Genomic DNA, 19,349 nt, shown 5'->3' with positions numbered 1-19,349 from the left:
GTTTACCTTCTGTATTTGATACAATGTTGCGGTCCGGCTGGCTGAAGCCCGGCTGACTAAAGCAGGTTTCTGGGGTTTTGTTTAGCTTCTATATTTGCAACATAGTTGCTTAGAGTTGCAGCTGAGAGGCCGGCAAGTCAGGCGGGGAACGTTGGAGTCCGCAGTCACTGGAGCAAGCAAGCCTCCCTGTTCGCTTCAGTGCATGGCTGCCGGCCCCCATCTTGGCTGGCAGTTAATTTGCATATCGCCCTGATTAGCCAATGGGAAGGGTAGTGGATGTATGGCTAATTACCATGTTTCTCTTTTATTAGATAGGATAGATTAGATGTCCTGAAGCTACACATTTTAAAAATGATTTAGCATGAACTAAGTCAAAGCCTTGGTATACATTTCTTGTTTACATTTGAGGATTTTAAATCAAATTATAGAATATTATAGATTGATACTCAATAATTATGGATACATACCATTTGAATAGAAATATTGTTCATTACTCATTTAGTAAATAATTTGGTACTTACTTCAGGGCAAAGTGAACATGAAAGTCTCTGTTCTCAAGGAACCCCAATTTGATCAGACCCATAAATTAGTAATTAAAATACAATGTGATACATATTATGATGGAATTAGTACAGGTTGTTATAGTAGACTCATCTCTTTGGGAGGAAAGAATGTCAAGGTACAGAGAGCTGGCTCAGCTGCTTGGAACTGTGAATTTAAAAGTCAGTTTAGTCACAACTTTGACTAAAAAATTGATGATGTTATGTATCATATCACTGTCAGAATTCAGATTTCATACATTAAAAACTTGATAAAAGATGAGAGTATGTCATTTCTAATCAAGAAAATATTTACAGTGTATTCAGCTAGCCCTTTTAAGAAACTGACCATTTATAAAAATTATTTTTTACATAATCAAAAGTTTTGCATTTGTTCTGACCAAGCTTAAACAGAATTAGCTAAACTGAAATGCCCTGTTATCAAAATACTTAGTTTGGACTCTGAGAATTTGTACAGTGATATATTTAAATGACATTTGAGGGCAAATGGCTAGCTATTGGTCTAACATATGTAAAGATCTTAACCAAAGGACTTATATAAAACACCCAAGGGAGAATCTAGCCAGTATCTACGTTTAGCTTTAAAATGATAATGTATGCTACCTGCCATTTAAATTTTATTAAGTCATCTTAAAGTTCTTAATAATGGAGAACAGACTTTCAAGATAGAAATAATGGAAGCAATTATATTTAGTGTTGGAATGTGTTTAGGGGTGTTTCAAAGGTGGGGTATATCTGCTTTGTGTTTATTTTCCATCTTGTTTAAAATCTGATCATATCTATTTGTTACATTTTAAGAGTATGAAGAGGCATCCATGGCTTTTGTGTAGAATAAATCTTTTTAGTTATTTCCAAGGGGAAAGGATATTAAGATACAGTTGATTTGTTATTTGAAGTAATTATGTTCTAGAAAGTTGCTGAAAATACTGAACCACTGTTCCTAGGGAAAATACAGGTTCCTATAAGCCTCTGGTCACATCACATTTTTGTCAACCAGTCAATATAAAACCTTGTTTTATGTGTGTTTGTTTAATTAGAAAAAGAAAATAAAACAAGGATAGTTTAAGGGACCTTTGGGATAACATGAAGTATAATAACATCTGCATCATAGGGATAACAGAAGGAGAAGAGAGACATCAAGGGATCAAGAGTGTATTTGAGGCAGGTCCGCAGCCAGGCAGCCCAGGTTCACCAAGCCACTAGGCGGCCTGGCCCTCAGGCACCCAGCACACGCCCAGCCCTGCGCCACGAAGTCAGCTCTGCAGAAGGGGTGGTCAAGGAGGAGCCGAATAGGAGGTCGGCCAGGTTGTCAGCCAAACCTGCTCCTGCAAAAGTGGAAACAAAGCCCAAAAAGGCGGCAGGAAAGGATAAGTCTGCAGACAAAAAAGTGCAAACAAAAGGGAAAAGGGGAGCAAAGGGAAAGCAGGCCGAAGTGGCTGACCAGGAACCTAAAGAAGATCTACCTGCGGAAAACAAAGAAATTAAAAATGGGGAGAGTCCAACCTCAGATGAAGCAGGAGAAAAAGAAGCCAAGTCTGATTAATGTCATTTACCAGGTCTTATCAGTGGTCCCTGTCTCCCTTCTTGTACAATCCAGAGGAATATTTTTATCAACTATTTTGTAAATGCAAGTTTTTTAGTAGCTCTAGAAAAATTTTTAAGAAGGAGGGAATTCCACCTCACCCCATTTTTTTTAAGTGTAAATGCTTTTTTTTTTTAAGAGGTGAAATCATTTGCTGGTTGTTTATTTTTTGGTATAACCAGGAAATAGTGGGATAATGAATATGGGAGACTTTGATTGTCTTGGGTGTCAGCTTAACATTCATAGGTGGGGGTAGTTTTTATATCTTATAATACAAAGCATACTAAATGGCAATTTGGAGTCAGTCATGCATTTTCTATGTCTTAAACTTTTTAAATTACTTCTATTCACATGTTTTTGGTAGAATTGTTTCCTAAAGAAAACCATTCCTTGATCTTGGCTTCCCTGTCAGAATTTTGTGCATCTGTAACATCTTTGGTGTGGTAGTCCAGGTTTCCTAGTAACTTTGTCAATGTGCTGTGAAAGATTGAAAATTTGATTATGTAGTATATATGATATTAAATTGTGAATTAGTGGGACTTTGATGTAACAGTGTATCAACATTTGAAGATATTGGTACTTAATACTCTATTAAGGAAAGTTAGTCTCTAAATTTTAAGCTGGAAAGTCACTGGAATAACTGTTTAGAAAAGAATCACAACTACATGACTACATTTTTGGTACGTATGTTAAGAATGTTGTACAAATTGAAATGTCTGTGTACTGATCCTCAAAACAATAAAATCTCAATTATAAAAGAATTATTTGAGGCACATGCAAAAAAAAAAAAGAGTGTATTTGAAGAAATAATGACTGAAAACTTCCCTTTTCTGTTGAGGGAAAAAGACACACAAACCTAGAAAGCACATAGTGTCCCAAACAAGATTAACCCAAAAATGCACACACCGAGATATGTCATGATTAAAATGGCAAAAGTTAAATAAATAAAAAGAGAGAATCTTAAAAGCAGCAAAAGAAAATTATCTACAAGAGATTTCTCATTAGACTATCAGCTGATTTGCCAACAGAAACATTTGAGACCAGAGGGATTGACATGAAATATTCAAAGTATTAAAAGGCAACAACCTACAACCAAGACTATTTTACCCAGCAAGCTAACATTTAAAAAACTGAAGGAGCAAAAAGAGCTTTCTAGGAAAGAAAAAGCTAAATGGGGTCATTACCACAAACCAGTATTACAGGAAATGTTAAAAGGTCTTCATTAGGAGGAAGAAAGGAAAAAAAACCACCCAGGAACATAGTTATTAAAAATGGCAATAGATACATACCTATCAATAATCAACTTATATTGATAAATGGCTCAAATGTTCCAATCAAAAGACACTGAATAAGAAAACAAGACCCATATATATGCTGTCTACAAGAGACCCACCTCAGAACAAAAGTTGCACACAAAATAAAAGTAAAGAGATGGAAAAGATATTTCATGCAAATGGAAATGAAAAAAAAGATGGGGTAGCAATACTTAAAACAGACAGAATAGACTTTAAAACAAAGACTATAATAACAAAGGAGGATACCACATAATGATAAAGGTGTCAAACCAATAAGAGGATATAACCATTGTAAGAGTGTATGCACTCAACATAGAAGCACCTAAATATATAAAGCAAATCTTGATGAACATAAAGGAAAGACCGACAGTAATACAGAGTCATAGTCATAGTAGAGGATTTAATATCCCACTGCCATAAATGACTAGATCTTCCAGACAGTAAATCAACAAGAAAATTTTGAAGTGGTTGTTTGCGGCAGCAGTCTGCGGTGTTGACCTATGCCGCCATCTTGGTCTCCTCCCAGATGCATTTAATTGATATATATTATTTTCAAGTGTACATGGAACATTTTCTAGAATAGACCACGTGTTAGGACACAAAACAGTCTCAATAAGTTTAAGAAAATCTGAAATCATATCAAGCATCTTCTCTGACCACAATGGTATGAACCTATACATCAATTACAAGAAAAAAAAAACAAACCTGAAAAACATACTACAAAAAAAGGCTAAATAACATGTTACTAAACAATGAATAGGTTAGGCAATGAAATCAAGGATTATTGACAGCTTCTAGCACATTTTTGCAAGCCCTCAAAATTGCGATTTTTAGCTCTATATCCTCCATTTCTGTCATGTTTTTTTGTCTCCGCATTTTTTATGCTTTCTTGGTGCACCCCCTAGTGGTCTTTGTGCGCAGTCTTGTTCTAGTTGAGCCTTGATTGTTGTAGTTAATACTAGAGGGATTTGACCACCAGGCCGACTGGCTGTGTGAATCAGCTGTGTCTGCCGCGGAAAACTTCTGTCCTCTGGGGAGGTGCTAATCTAGCCTTTGCCTGAGGCGATCCGGCAAATGGCTCTGCGCAGGGCTTGGGCGGGGCGGGCTCAACAGGGCGGGCGGAGGGAGCCGTTATGGTGCCCTCAGTCCTGTTCCCAGAGGCTCTGCTTCTCAGAACCCCCGGAACCGCTGCAAACCTCGGAGGGAAAGCTGCCTTCCAACTGATGCCAGACACTCCCGCTTCTCCCGTTTGGGTCCGAGTCCCCAGCGATTCGCCCGTATCTGGAGCTCAGAGTCTGAGACTCCCCCCTGACCGAAAACGACAACCGCGCTCTCAGCCACCAGCCCGCTTTGCGCGCGCACCTCCGCACCTGAGTATTTTCCACACTGCGCCTCCTCTGAGCCTCGGTGTGCTGTTATTTTTCCTTCTAGTTGAAGAGTCTCTCCTCAGCCAGCCTTCCTGCGGTTCTGGGTGATGTCCGTTCCGTCTTTTAGTTGTATTTTTGAAGTGGTTGTTTGCGGCAGCAGTCTGCGGTGTTGACCTATGCCGCCATCTTGGTCTCCTCCCAGATGCATTTAATTGATATATATTATTTTCAAGTGTACATGGAACATTTTCTAGAATAGACCACGTGTTAGGACACAAAACAGTCTCAATAAGTTTAAGATAATCTGAAATCATATCAAGCATCTTCTCTGACCACAATGGTATGAACCTATACATCAATTACAAGAAAAAAAAACAAACCTGAAAAACATACTAACACATAAAGGCTAAATAACATGTTACTAAACAATGAATAGGTTAGCAATGAAATCAAGGAAGAAATTAAAAGATACCTTGAGATAAATTAAAATGACAACACAACACACCCAAATCTATGGTACACCACAAAAGCAGTCCTAAGAGGGAAATTTATAGCATAAAAGGCCTACCTAAAGAAACAAGAAATTTTTCAAATAAGCAATCTAACCTTAAATTAAAGGAACTAGAAAAAGAACAACAAAGTCCAAGTAAACAGAAGGAAGAAAATAATAAAATCAAAGCAGGAGTAAACAAAATAAAGTAAAAAAAACACACACCACGATACAAAAGATCAATGAAATGAAGAGCTGATTCTTTTAAATATAAACAAGATTGATAAACCTTTAACTAGACTCATCAAGAAAAAAATAGAGGATCCAAATAAACAAAATCAGAAATGAAAGAGAGATAACAAGGATTATAAGAAGACTATAGGCCTGGTGCATGAATTTGCTGTTACATCAAAGTCCCACTAATTCACAATTTAATATCATATATACTACATAATCAAATTTTCAATCTTTCACAGCACATTGACAAAGTTACTAGGAAACCTGGACTACCACACCAAAGATGTCTTCACCCCCATATTGCCTGCGTCCATGGGCTATGCATATATGTATACAAGTTCTTTGGTTTATCTTTTCTCATCCTCCCACTCCCAACATCAAGGTATGTCAGTCTGTTCTATGCCTCCATGCTTCGGGTCTTATTTTATTGGTCAATTCATTTGATTCATTAGAGTCCACAAATAAGTAACATCATGTGATATTTGTCTTTCTCAGATTGGCTTATTTCACTTAACATAATAGTCCTCCATGTACTTCCATGCTGTCCCAAAGGGTAAGAAATCCCTTTTTTTTACAGCTGCAAAGTATTCCATTGTGTAAATGTTCCACAGTTTTTTTTATCCACTCATCTATTGATGGCTCTTGGGCTGTTTCTAAATCTTAGCTATTGTAAAAAACACTGCCATGAACATAGGGGTGCATATATTCTTTCTGATTGGTGTTTCTGGGTTTTTAGGAGATATTCCCAGAAGTGGGATCCCTGGGTCAAATGGAAGCTCCCTTTTTAATTTTTGAGGAAGCTCCATACTGTTTTTCATAGTGGCTGCACCAATCTGCATTCTCACCAGCAGTGAACTAGTGTTCCCTTTTTTCCACATCCCGCCAGCATTTGTTGTTTGTTAATTTTTTTATGATAGCCATTCTGATAGGTGTGTGGTGATATCTCACTATGGTTTTAATTTGCATTTCTCTGATGATTAGTGACTTTGAGCATTTTTTTGTATGTCCTCTTTGGAGAAATGTCTATTCAGGACATCAGCCTATTTTTTAATTACATTGTTTTTCTTTCTTTTGTTAAGTTGTATGAGTTCCTTATATATTTTGGATATTAAATCTATATCAGATGTATCATTGGCAAATATGTTCTCCCGAAGAGTGGGTTCCCTTTTCATTCTGATGGTAGTTTCTTTTGCTGTACAGAAGCTTTTTTTTTTATGTAGTCCCATTTGTTTATTTTCTCTTTAGTTTCCATTGTCCTAGGAGATGTATGCATAAACATATTGTTATTAGAGATGTATGAGATTTTGCTACCGATGGTTTCTTTTAGGATTTTTATGGTTTCACAACTTACATTGAAGTCTTTTATCCATTTTTAGTTTATTTTTTAGTACAATGTAAATTGGCAGTTTAGTTTCATTTTCTTGCATGTAATCTGTCCAACTTTTTCAACACCATTTATTGAAAAGACTATCTTGACTCCATTGTATGCTCTTGCCTTCATTGTCAAATATTAATTGAGCATAATGGCTTGGGTCAATTTCTGGGTTCTCTGATCGGTTCCATTGATCTATATGTCTGTTCTTGTACCAATATCAGGCTGTTTTGATTATGGTGGCTTTGTAGTATAACTTGATATCTGGTATTGTGATTCCTACAACTTTGTTCTTCTTTCTCAAGATTGCTGTGGCTATTCGGGGTCCTTTTTGGTTTTTGGTTCCATATACATTTTTGGAGAGTTTGTTTTAGATCTGTGAAATATGCTGTGGGTATTTTAATAGGGAATGCATTGAATCTGTAGATTGCTTTGGGTAGTATGGACATTTTAATGATGTTAATTCTACCAATCCATGAACACATTATATTCTCCCACTTGTTTATATCTTCCTCTATCTCTTTTTTCAAAATCCTGTAGTTTATTGAATACAAGTCTTTTATCTCTTTGTTTAAGTTTATTCCTAAGTATCTTAATTGTTTTGTTGCAATGGTAAATGGGATTGTTTGTTTAGTTTCTCTTTTAATAATTCATTATTGGTGTATAAAAAAGCCATTGATTTCTGGATGTTGATTTTGTGTCCTACTACATTACCAAGTTCATTCATTAAATCTAGTATCTTTTTGGTGGAGTCTTTAGGGTCTTCTATTTATAATATCATGTCATCTGAAAATGAGAGTTTATTTCCTCCTTTCCAATTTGGATGGCTTTTATTTCTTCTTCTTGTCTGATCACTGTGGCCAGGACTTCCAGTACTGTGTTGAATAAGAGTGGTGAAAGCGGACATCCCTGTCTTGTCCTGTTCTTAGTGGAAATGGTTTTAGTTTTTGCCAATTGAATATGATGTTCACTGTAGGTTTGTCACATATGAACTTTATTATGTTGAGATATGCTCCCCCTATTCCCACATTGCTGAAAGTTTTTATCAAAAATGGGTGTTGGATTTTGTCTAATGCTTTTTCTGTGTCTATTGATATGATCATGTGATATTTGTCTTTCAACTTGTTTATGTGATATATCACATTTATGGATTTGTGAATATTGTGCCAATCTTGCATCCTGTAACAAATGCCACTTGGTCATGGTGTATGATCTTTTTAATATATTGCTGAATCAGATTTGCTAAAGTTTTGTGGAGGATTTTAGCATCTATGTTCATCAGGGATATTGGTCTGTAATACTCTTTCTTTGTAATGTTTTTATCTGGTTTTGGGATTAGGATAATGCCTCATAAAAAAAACTTGGGAGTAATCCTCCTCTTGGATTTTTTGGAATAGTTTGAGTATAGGTGTTAATTCTTCTTTGAATGTTTGGTAAAACTCCCCTGTGAGAGCCATCCAGACCTGGGCTTTTGTTTGTTGGTAGTTTTTTTTTGTTTTGTTTTTTTTTAATACTGCTTCTATTTCCTGAGTTGTTATTGGCCTATTTGGGTTTTCTGATTCTTTCTGATTCGGTTTTGGGATGTTGTATTTTTCTAGGAATTTGTCCATTTTGTCAAGATTGTCCAGCTTGTTGGCATATAGTTGTTCATAGTATTTTCTCACAATTCTTTTGTATTTCTGCAATGTCAGTTGTTACTTCATCACTTTTGTTTCTGATTTTATTTATTTGGGTCCTCTCTCTTTGTTTCTTTTTTTAAAAATATATTTTATTGATTTTTTACAGAGAAGAAGGGAAAGGGATAGAGAGTCAGAAACATCAATGAGAGAGAAACATCGATCAGCTGTCTCCTGCACACTCCCGACTGGGTATGTGCCCGCAATCAAGGTACATGCCCTTGACCAGAATCAAACCCGGGACCCTTGAGTCTGTAGGCTGACGCTCTATCCACTGAGCCAAACCCGTTAGGGCTCTCTTTGTTTCTTGATGAGTCTGGTTAGAGGTTCATCAATTTTGTTTATCTTTTCAAAGAATCAGCTCTTGGTTTCATTGATTTTTTATATTGTTTTTATAGTCTCAATGTCATTTATTTCTGCTCTGATTTTTATTATTTCCTTCCTTCTACTTACTCTGGGCTTTTCTTGTTGTTCTCTTTCTAATTCTTTAAGTTATAGGGTTAAGTAATTTATTGTTAATTTTTCTTTTGTGTGTGTTTTTGTTTTTTAGGTAGGTCTGTAGTTCTGTGAACTTCCCTCTCAGAACTGCTTTTGCTGTGTCCCAGAGATTTGGGATTGTTTTGTATTCATTTTCATTTGTTTCCAACAAATTTTTTATTTCTTTATCTCATTGGTAACCCAATCATTGCTTAATAGCATGCTATTCAGCCTCCAAGTGTTTGCTTTTTTTTATTGTAGTTGATTTATAATATTATGCCATTGTGCTCTGAGAAGACACTTGATATGATTTCAATCTTCTTGAACTTGTAGAGACTTGTTTTGTGACCTAACATGTGGTCTTCTCTTCGTGACTGACTTAAGTGCCCTTGAGAAGAATGTATATTCAGCAGCTTTGGAGTGAAGTGTTCTATAAATGTCAACTAAATCCATCTGATCCAGTGTGTCCTTTAAAGTCACTGTTTCCTGGGTAAGTTTTTAGCAGGGTGTTAAAATCCCCTACTATGACTATTGTTATAGATTTCTTCCTTAAAGTCCTCTAAAAGTTTTTTTATATATTTATGTGCTCTTATATTGTTTGCATATTATGTTTACCAGGGTTATATCCTCTTGTTGGCTTGATTCATTTAGTATTATGTAGTATCCTTTGTTGTCTCTGTGATGGCCTTCATTTTGAAGTCTATTTTCAGATATGAATATTGTTACCCCAACTTTTTTTTATGTTTCCATTTGCATGGACAATTTTTTTTTTTCATCACTTTACTATTACCCTATCTGAGTCTTTTGTTCTGAGGTGGATCTCTTATAGACAGCATACGGCTGGGTCATTTTTTTTATCTGTCCAGCTACCCTATGTCTTTTGATTAGAGTATTTAATGAATTTATATTTAAGGTTATTTTTGATAAGTAGTTATTTATTGCCATTTAAATTCTGTATGCCTATGTTTCTGTCTCTCTTTATTTCTTCTTATTACAGCAGTCCCTTTAGCATTTCTTGCAATGATGACTTGGTAGTGATAAACTCCTTTAGCCTTTTTTTCCCCTGGGAAGCTCTTTATTTTAATGATAGCTTTGCTGGATATAGTAATTTTGGTTTCAGATCCTTGCTTTTCATTTCCTTGAGTACTTTATGCCATTCCCTTCTGGCTTGTAGAGTCTTTTATGAGAAATCAGTTGACAGCCTTATAGGAGCACCTTTGTAGTTAACAAATTGCCTTTTTCTTGCTGCCTTTAAGATTCTCTCTTTGTCTTTAGTTTTTATAATTTTAATTATGATGATTTATTGCCATTTAAATTCTGTATGCCTATGTTTCTGTCTCTCTTTATTTCTTCTTATTACAGCAGTCCCTTTAGCATTTCTTGCAATGATGACTTGGTAGTGATAAACTCCTTTAGCCTTTTTTTCCCCTGGGAAGCTCTTTATTTTAATGATAGCTTTGCTGGATATAGTAATTTTGGTTTCAGATCCTTGCTTTTCATTTCCTTGAGTACTTTATGCCATTCCCTTCTGGCTTGTAGAGTCTTTTATGAGAAATCAGTTGACAGCCTTATAGGAGCACCTTTGTAGTTAACAAATTGCCTTTTTCTTGCTGCCTTTAAGATTCTCTCTTTGTCTTTAGTTTTTATAATTTTAATTATGATGTGTCGGGGCATGGGCCTGTTTGGGTTCTTCTTGCTTGGGAATCTCTATGCCTCCTGAATTTTTGTGACTTTTCCCTTCACCAGGTTAGGTAAGTTTTCTGCCATTATTTCTTCCTAGACATTCTCTATCCTTTGCTAACTTTCTTCCCCTTCTGGCACACCATTTATGCAAATATTGTTACATTTCATGTTGTCCCACAGCTCTCTTAAGCTGTCCTCCTGTTTTTCTATTTTTTTCTTTTTGATTCCGTGATTGAGTGATTTTTTTCTATCCAGTCTTCTAATTCACTGATCCAATTTTCAGCTTCCCCTAATATGCTGTGTATTCCTTCTAATGTGTTCTTTATTAGTACTATGCCATTCTTTATTTCTGACTGTTCTTTTTTCATAGTTACTACATCTTTTCTCATGCTGTTGAGCATTTTACCATCATTATTCTGAACTCTATATCAGATAAATTTCTTATCTCCATTTCATTTATCTCTTCTTCTGGATAATTCTCTTGTTCTTTCATTTTGGAATTGTTTTGTTTGTTTGTTTGTTTTTTGTCTCCCTATTCTGGCTGCGTCTTTGGGTTTGTGACTATGGTATTAAGTAGATATGTTATGCCTCCCAATTTCTAATGCAGAACAGTGTCAAATACTGTTTTTGACTAATTAGATCAGGCAAAGGCTCAAAGCTTCCAGAGACCTGTCTCTGCCTGCAGACTTATTGAATTCAGTCTTGAGTAGCTCTCAGGCTATCGTCCATAGGTGTGAGGAGAGGTTTTCCAACAGGGTGGGGCAAGTGCTTATGCCAGGAGGCTAATTGTTATTCTCAGTCTCTTAATAGGCCTCAGAAACTCAACACCATGGATCTAAGAGTTTTCCCATAGGGTAGATCAACTATATTCCCCCAGGCAAAACCCACCTGGATAGCAAAGGTCTTCTTGAAAAATATGTCCTCCACAGAATGAGGGAATGACTCAGCACAGGAAACCATGGTGTCTGCCTTCTGAGATCTAACCCCAGAGCTCCCAACCCTGGCTTCTGCTCATACTGCTCCAGTCCACTCTACCCTTCCTCTGCTGGAGCACATGGTGAGTGGCTACACATGAATTTTGTGTATTGACCTCTTAAGTGCTGTCTTCACTCCCTGGAAGACAGCAACCCTGCTGCTTTTCATAGCCAGATGTTATGTGGGCACCTTTCTCAGTTTTGGTGCTGTCTGCTGGAGGGGCCCAGCTTGGGGATTAGACCACAGAGTTCTCAATGGCAACCCCCCACAGCTGAGATATCTCTCCAGAACTTCCGCTGCTGTCTGTGGGAGCCAGGCCAACACTTTCACATCTCCACACTTCTTACAAATCTCTGTGTGGTCTTAACTTTCAGTCCTTGGTTATCAGGGTTCTCTCCAGCTAGTCTTCAGTTGATTATTCAGGATGTTGGTGTTTTCTTTTGTATTTTAATAGTAATTCCAGTTTGGTCCTTGGACCTTATCTGTGTAGCATCCACTTGCAGATATATCTCCTTAGACAAGAAAAACAAAGGGCAAAAATAAACAAATGGGAGTACATCAAACTAAAATGCTTGTGCACAGCACAAGAAACCATCAACAAAATAAAATGGAATGCACTGATTGGGAGAACATATTTGCCAATGATACATCTGACAAGGCCTTAATCCCCAAAATATAGAAAGAACTCATGAAACTGACCACCAGGAAGACAAACTATCCTATTAAAAAATAGGCAAAGAACCTGAATAGACACTTTTCTAAAGAGGATAATACAGATGACCAATAGACATATGAAAAGATGCTCAAACATCTGAGAAATTCAAATTAAAACCACAATGAGATATCACCTCACACCTGCCAGATTGGCTACCATCAATAAGTCAACAAACAACAAGTGCTGGTGAGGATGTGGAGAAAAGAGAACTCTTGTGCACTGGTGGTAGGAATGTAGACTGGTGCAGCCACTGTGAAAAACAATATGGAGTTTCTGCAAAAAATTAAAAATGGAACTGCCTTTTGACCCAGCAATTCCACTTCTGGGAATATATCTAAGAATCCCAAAACACTAATTTGAAAGAATATATGCACCCCTATGTTCATTGCAGTGTTCTTTACTATAACCAAGATCTAAAAACAGCCCAAGTGTCAATCAGTAGATGAGAGCATTAAAAAAGCTGTGGTACAGCTAACTTTATCTGTGCCTGTGACTCTGGAAGTTTCTCCACGGCCTCTCCTTAAGTCTGAGGAATTGCTAGTTAAAACACCAGGAAATTATGAAAGTAAGCATCAGAGAAAACCAACTAAGAAACTTCTTGAATCAAATGATTTAGACCCTGGATTTATGCCTAAGAAAGGAGATCTTGGCCTTTCTAAAAAGTGTTATGAAGCTGGTCACTTGGAGAATAACATTACTGAATCATGTGCTGCATCTCATTCTAAAAAGTTTGGTGGAGGCAATACCAAGATATTTGATAAACCAAGGAGGCAAAAACAACAAAAGCATGCTATAGCTAAGATGCATTGTAAAAGAGTGAAAAATGAAGACTCATCAAGAGAAACTCCAGGCTCAGAGTGAGACCTGATGACATACAGGATACTGTAAGTCTCAAGGAGGCTATTGAAGAGGGCATAGAAAATGACCACGGGATACCTGTATCTAAAAAAATGCAAGGTGAATGAGGTGGAGGAGCTGCACTCAAGGAAAAAGTTTGTCAGAACTGTGAGAAACTGGGTGAGCTGCTATTATGTGAGGCTCAGTTCTGTGGGGCTTTTCACCTGGAGTGCCTTGGGTTAACTAAGATGCCCAGAGGAAAATTTATCTGCAATGAATGTTGCACAGGAATCTATACCTGTTTTGTAAGTAAACAGAGTGGAGAAGATGTTAAAAGGTTCCCTCTGCCCTTGTGTGGAAAGTTTTACCATGAAGAGTGTGTCCAGAAGTACCCACCCACTGTCATGCAGAACAAGGGCTTTTAGTGCTCCTTCCACATGTGTATAACCTGCCATGTTGCTAATCCAGCCAGTGTTTCTGCATCTAAAGGTTGTTTGATGAAATGTGTCTGCTGCTCTGTGGCATCCCATGCCAATGACTTTTGTCTAGCTGCTTGGTCAAAAATACTTGCATCTAGTAGTATCATCTGTCCAAATCACTTTACACCCAGGCGGGGCTGCCAAAATCATGAGTGTGTTAACTTTAGCTGGTGTTTTGTATGCTCAGAACGAGGCACCCTTCTGTGCTGTGATTCTTGCCTTCTGCTTTTCATTGGGAATGCCTGAACATTGATATCCCTGAAGAAAACTAGTATTGCAATGACTGTAAGGCAGGCAGAAAGCCACATTACAGGGAAATTGGGTAAAATTTGGATGATACAGGTGCTGGCCAGCTGAGATCTGCCATCCTTGAGCTGTACCTTCCAACATCGATAAGATGAGATATGCTGTGGGTGAGTTCCTTGTGCTCTTCTTTGGGTCTAATGACTATCTGTGGACTCATCAGGCCAGAGTATTTCCCTACATGGAGGGGGATGTAAGAGCAAGGATAAGATGGGCGAAGGAGTGGATTGGACATATAAAAAAGCTCTTCTGGAAGCTGCAGCAAGGTTTGAGGAGGTAAAGGCCCAAAAAGAACTAAGACAGTTGCAGGAAGACCAAAAGAACGATAAGAAACCACTGCCTTATCCTATCTAACAAAGAGGTAATATGCTAATTGACCCTCACACTGTTGCAAAGATGGCGGCACCCACAGCCAATAAGGAGGGAATATGCTAATTGACTGTCACACCCTCAAAGATGGCGGTGCCCACAGCCACAAGATGGCAACACCCAGTCCCCTCTGCCCCACTGGGGTGGCAGGTGTGCGGCAAGGACGGGCCCATCATGGAGTCCCCCAGTCCCCTCTGCCCCCCCAACTGCCCAGGGCCAGCCCGAGGAGCAGGCAAGCTTCAGATGGCGGCTGCCCAGCCTTCCAGGGCTGCCCTAGGCTCAGGTAACCAGGGCCGGCCAAGGCTTGCGCTGCCAGCAGTGGCAGCAGCAGAGTTGTGATGGGGGCATTGCCTTTCCCTGATAGCTGGGTCACCTCCTGCCCCTAAGTGCTCCCAGACTGTAAGAGGGGGCAGGCCGGGCTGAGGGACCCCCGCTCCAGTGCATGAATTTTCATGCACCGAGCCTCTAGTAAACATATAAAGGTGAACCGTCCTATTGGCCAGGTACAGATCTTCACTGCAGACTTTTCTGAAATTCCCCATTACAACTGTAAAGCTACTGATGATAATCCCTGTGGGATAGGCTCTGGTTGCATCAACCACATGCTGTTCCATGAATGCCACCCCATGGTATATCCTGCCAGAGGATGCTGCCTAAACCAGTGCTTTACTAAGTGCCAGTACCCAGAGGTGGAGTTTTTTTGCACTTTATAGAGGGGCTGAGATCTTTGAACCAAAACAGATATTAAAAAGGGTGAAGTTGTGAATGAGTATGTGGGTGAGCTAATAGATGAAGAAGAATGCAAAGCTCGAATCTGTTACACCCAAGAACATGATATCACTAATTTCTATATGCTCACCCTAGACAAAGATTGGATCATTGATGCTGGTCCCAAAGGAAACTATGCTCGGTTCATGAATCATTGCTGCCAGCCCAACTGTGAAGCATAGAAGTGGTCTGTGAATAGAGATAACCGTGTTGGCCTTTTTGCCCTGAGTGACATGAAAGCAGGCACTGAACTTACCTTCAACTACAACCTAGAATGTCTTGGGAATGGAAAGACTGTTTGCAAATGTGGAGCCCCAAACTGCAGCGGCTTTTTGGGTGTAAGGCCAAAGGTACCTTCTAAACATTTGCATCGGGAATAGTGGTGTGGTCCTCCCGCCCTATCCAGGGCAGGGCTGAGTCTTTATTTTAAGATGATGTCTCTTTGAAATAATGACAGAGCATAGTTGTCATGGCCACTGGCAATTTGCTAAGTAAGCATTCTGATGATCAGTTTGGTGACACAGGAGAGTATCTTTGAGTACTGTTGGAGTGTTTTAAACAATCTGACTTCTAACTGGGGATACCTTTCTAGCTAAGAAACCTGTAAATAGGAATCTGTAAAGTGGGTTATTTGCCACATTTTTATTGGTCTCAGCTGATCTTACTCATATTTCCTAATAAGCTGCTTATATAACACTATCAATAAACATAGGATCCTAATCTTAAAAAAAAAAAGTGGTACAGAATGGAATATTATGTGACCGTAAAAAAGACGGAATTCTTATCTTTTGGGACAGCATGGATGAACCTGGAAATTATTATGCTAAGTGAAATAAGCCAGTCAGAGAAAGACAAATAATATATGATCTCAGTTACATGTAGAATCTAATGGATAAAATAAAATAATGAACAAAATAGAAACAGAAGTATAGATATATTAGAGGCCTGGTGCACGAATTTGTGCACCAGTGGGTCACTCGGCCTGGCCTGCAGGATCGGGCCAAAACCAGCTCTCCAACATCCCCCAAGGGGTCCTGGATTGTGAAAGGGTGCAAGCTAGGCTGAGATACCCCACTGGCGCATGATCAGGGCTGGGGAGGGATGCAGGAAGTTGGCCAGCCGGGGAGGGACCATGAAAGGGCTCCAGGGTGTGTCTGGCCTGTCTCACTCAGTCCAGATCGGCTGGACCCCAGCAGCAAGCTAACCTACCAGTTGGAGCGTCTGCCCCCTGGTGGTCAGTGCACATCATAGCGAGCGGTTGAGTGGCTTTGGCATATCATTAGCATATTATGCTTTGATTGGTTGAACAGATGACCGGACACTTAGGATATTAGGCCTTTATTATATAGTATGGAACAGACTGATAGTTGCCAGAGGCATGTGGGGAGGAGGGTACTGGATGAAAGAAGGTGAAGAGAATAGCCAAAGAGCATTAGACACTGACAACAGTGTGGTGATGGCCAGAGGAAAGTGGGGGTAGGGGTTAGGTGAAGATGGGCAAAGGGGGGGGGGATTGGTAATAGTGTCAACAATTAAAATAAAGTAAAAAATTTTATCTTCCACTCTCTTTAGTTTGCAAGGTTTCCTTTTAGAAATTCTTGCCACGATCATTCTGCCATTCCTACTCAATGTTCTTTTGCTACTCTCAGGATAACTTGAGCTAAAAACAAGTTGTTTCTTTTTAAAACTTTTCTAGGTTCTGGAAGCGAATGGAAGGTTACATTTCTTAGGGGATGGCATTGAAAATTCAATTATTTTGATAGATTTTGCAGTTACCATTCTGTATCTCTAAGGCATTTACATAGAATTGAAAAACAACGATCCAAATATTTGGAAAATGTATTTCCACTTAGGAAAATGAGATGCTCAATTGTTGATAAACAGACAACCAAGAGCCCTTGGTAAATATTTTCTTTTCTTTTTTTTTATTTAATAGGATTAAGTTAAAAAGATAAAGAAAATTTTGCAGTCCAAAATAAGTGAAGATTATTTAATCTCTTTCAATGGAAGACTTGAGAATGGAATAGGATATATCCATGCCTGCAATCAGTGAAAATAATAAGAAATCCCACTTATTTAAGAACCTCACACCCTCAGAGGCATTAATTGCCACCCCTCCTCAAGCCCTATGTTCTTGTACTTATATGTAGAAAGTGAAATTCTCTTCATCAATGAGAATGGACTAGAAAGGGAACCACATTCTATATACTGATACTAAATGCAGGTTACTAATTTAGGTACTTCCTGGGCATGATCTCATTTAAAATACAGAAGAATTGGTCAAATAGATAATCTCATGTAATAATAGGGTCTATCTAAATGGGCACAATTATACTGCAAGGACAATTTGGCAATTCACATCAAAAGCTTTATAATTTTGTGTGCTCTTTGGATTATGTCCAAACAAGAATGTTTGGGAAAATCTTAGGAAACTTTTTGGTTAATTTAATTACGGTTCAATCACACAATAAAACATGTTATAGAATAATGGTTAATGATAGAAAACTGTTCATAAGATGTTGTTAAATTGGAAAACAGGTTCTGAAGCACGATATACAGTGTGAGCACATTTTTTAAAATTATGAACACATAGCTTGCCACAATGAAAGATGACCAAACTTATACACACAAAATTATGATTGTTTCAACAAGTGATTATTTCTGAATGGCGGAATAAGAATGATTTTTCTTGTCTCTATTGCTCATCTGTGTTTTCTACTCTATGTGACAACGAACATGAATTACTTTTTAAAAACAAAAACTAAGTGAAATAAGTCAGTCAGTGAAAGAAAAATACCACATGATCCACTCATTTATGGATAATAAAGAACATTATAAACTGATGAACAAAAATAGATACAGAGGCAGAGAAGCATCGAACAGACTGTCAAAGGACAGCGGGAAGGCTGGGAAGGGTTGGGGGTGGGGGGAGGTAAGAGATCAACCGATATAAGCATAACCAATGGACATAAGATACTGGGGGGTAGGGGAGGCCGGGGGATTGTCAATGGCGGGGGAAAAAAGGAGACATATGTATTACTATTTGTAATACTTTGAACAATTTTAAAAAAATAAAATGCAAAAAATAAAAATTAAAAAAAATAATAAAAACGCTCCCAATTAATTTTACTTTTTTATTATTTGGAAACTTCTAAGGCAGACATTCTTCCTTAATACTAACTTTGAAAGAGAGATCCTCAGTTTATGAATGTGATACACAACCAATACATAAAATAAACTAGTATTTTTGACAAAATAAGAATCTTAGCTTCAACATCTAAAACACTATAAAATATTTTTAATCTACAAAATATACATTTGTAATAGCTTTCAACTATAACTAATAATAGTACAGTTTAATTAAAACATACTGAAGTGGTTCATATGTAAATTCTGAACATTTCCTTATCTGATTTTAATCAGTTAAATAACCAAATTCTATTTCAAAAGCATGGAAAGCAGATAAATGAAATAACTCAGAAGGTGATTGAGATTTCTTCATACAAAATTGTTGTTTTGAAAAGAAAGAAATGATTTTGATCCATTCATTTGTTTATTCTGTTTTAGGTACCTAATATACACAATATTGTGATTTACTGTCTCTTTATATATTTTCCCTGAATTGATTTAATAGAAATATACTCCCAACCAAAATGTGTCAACTAATAAGTAAATATAGTACAGTTTCATAGACTTCTGTTCTTCTTTAAGGTATGGTATTTTTCTTCTTTGTGCTATTCCTTTACATTCTAATTGTTATGTTAATTTCCCCTACTTACCGCAATTAATTTCCTTTTATCCCCCTCCATTCTAATTTCTGTTTCCAGCTTCTGCTCCAATTTTCTCTGACAAATGGCTGTTACATTTTCTGGTTCTTAAAAATGTTTTATGCTTTAATTTTTATAAATGCAAGATGTAAAGCTAATATTCCCATCTGTTCCTGATGCACAACTGTCATGGCTGACTTGGAATCATGTAAGAGATGGAATGCTTATTCTCCCAATCCATTATTTTCAATTCTTTAAGGAAAAGTAAATTATTCTTTATTTGCATCTATCAAGACAAAAGAGAGCTTTCCTTTTGCCAGCTCATGCCACCCTGATTTATTAGTTGAAAAAAGACATCCTTTGCGAATTACATAATTGACCCATGATGTTCAGCATT

At 37.6% G+C, this 19,349-nt stretch overlaps 2 pseudogenes; both read left to right on the top strand.

Moving 5' to 3' along the window:
• Positions 1-538: 538 nt before the first annotated feature.
• On the top strand, positions 539-2,242 carry LOC102241997 (annotated as a pseudogene).
• An 11,461-nt stretch (positions 2,243-13,703) lies between these two features.
• Positions 13,704-15,565, top strand: LOC102241683 (annotated as a pseudogene).
• Positions 15,566-19,349: the final 3,784 nt, after the last annotated feature.

This window comes from Myotis brandtii, unplaced genomic scaffold (assembly GCF_000412655.1).
Source record: "Myotis brandtii unplaced genomic scaffold, ASM41265v1 scaffold49, whole genome shotgun sequence".
Lineage (NCBI taxonomy): Eukaryota > Metazoa > Chordata > Mammalia > Chiroptera > Vespertilionidae > Myotis > Myotis brandtii.
This window is presented reverse-complemented; position numbering and strand designations above follow the sequence as displayed.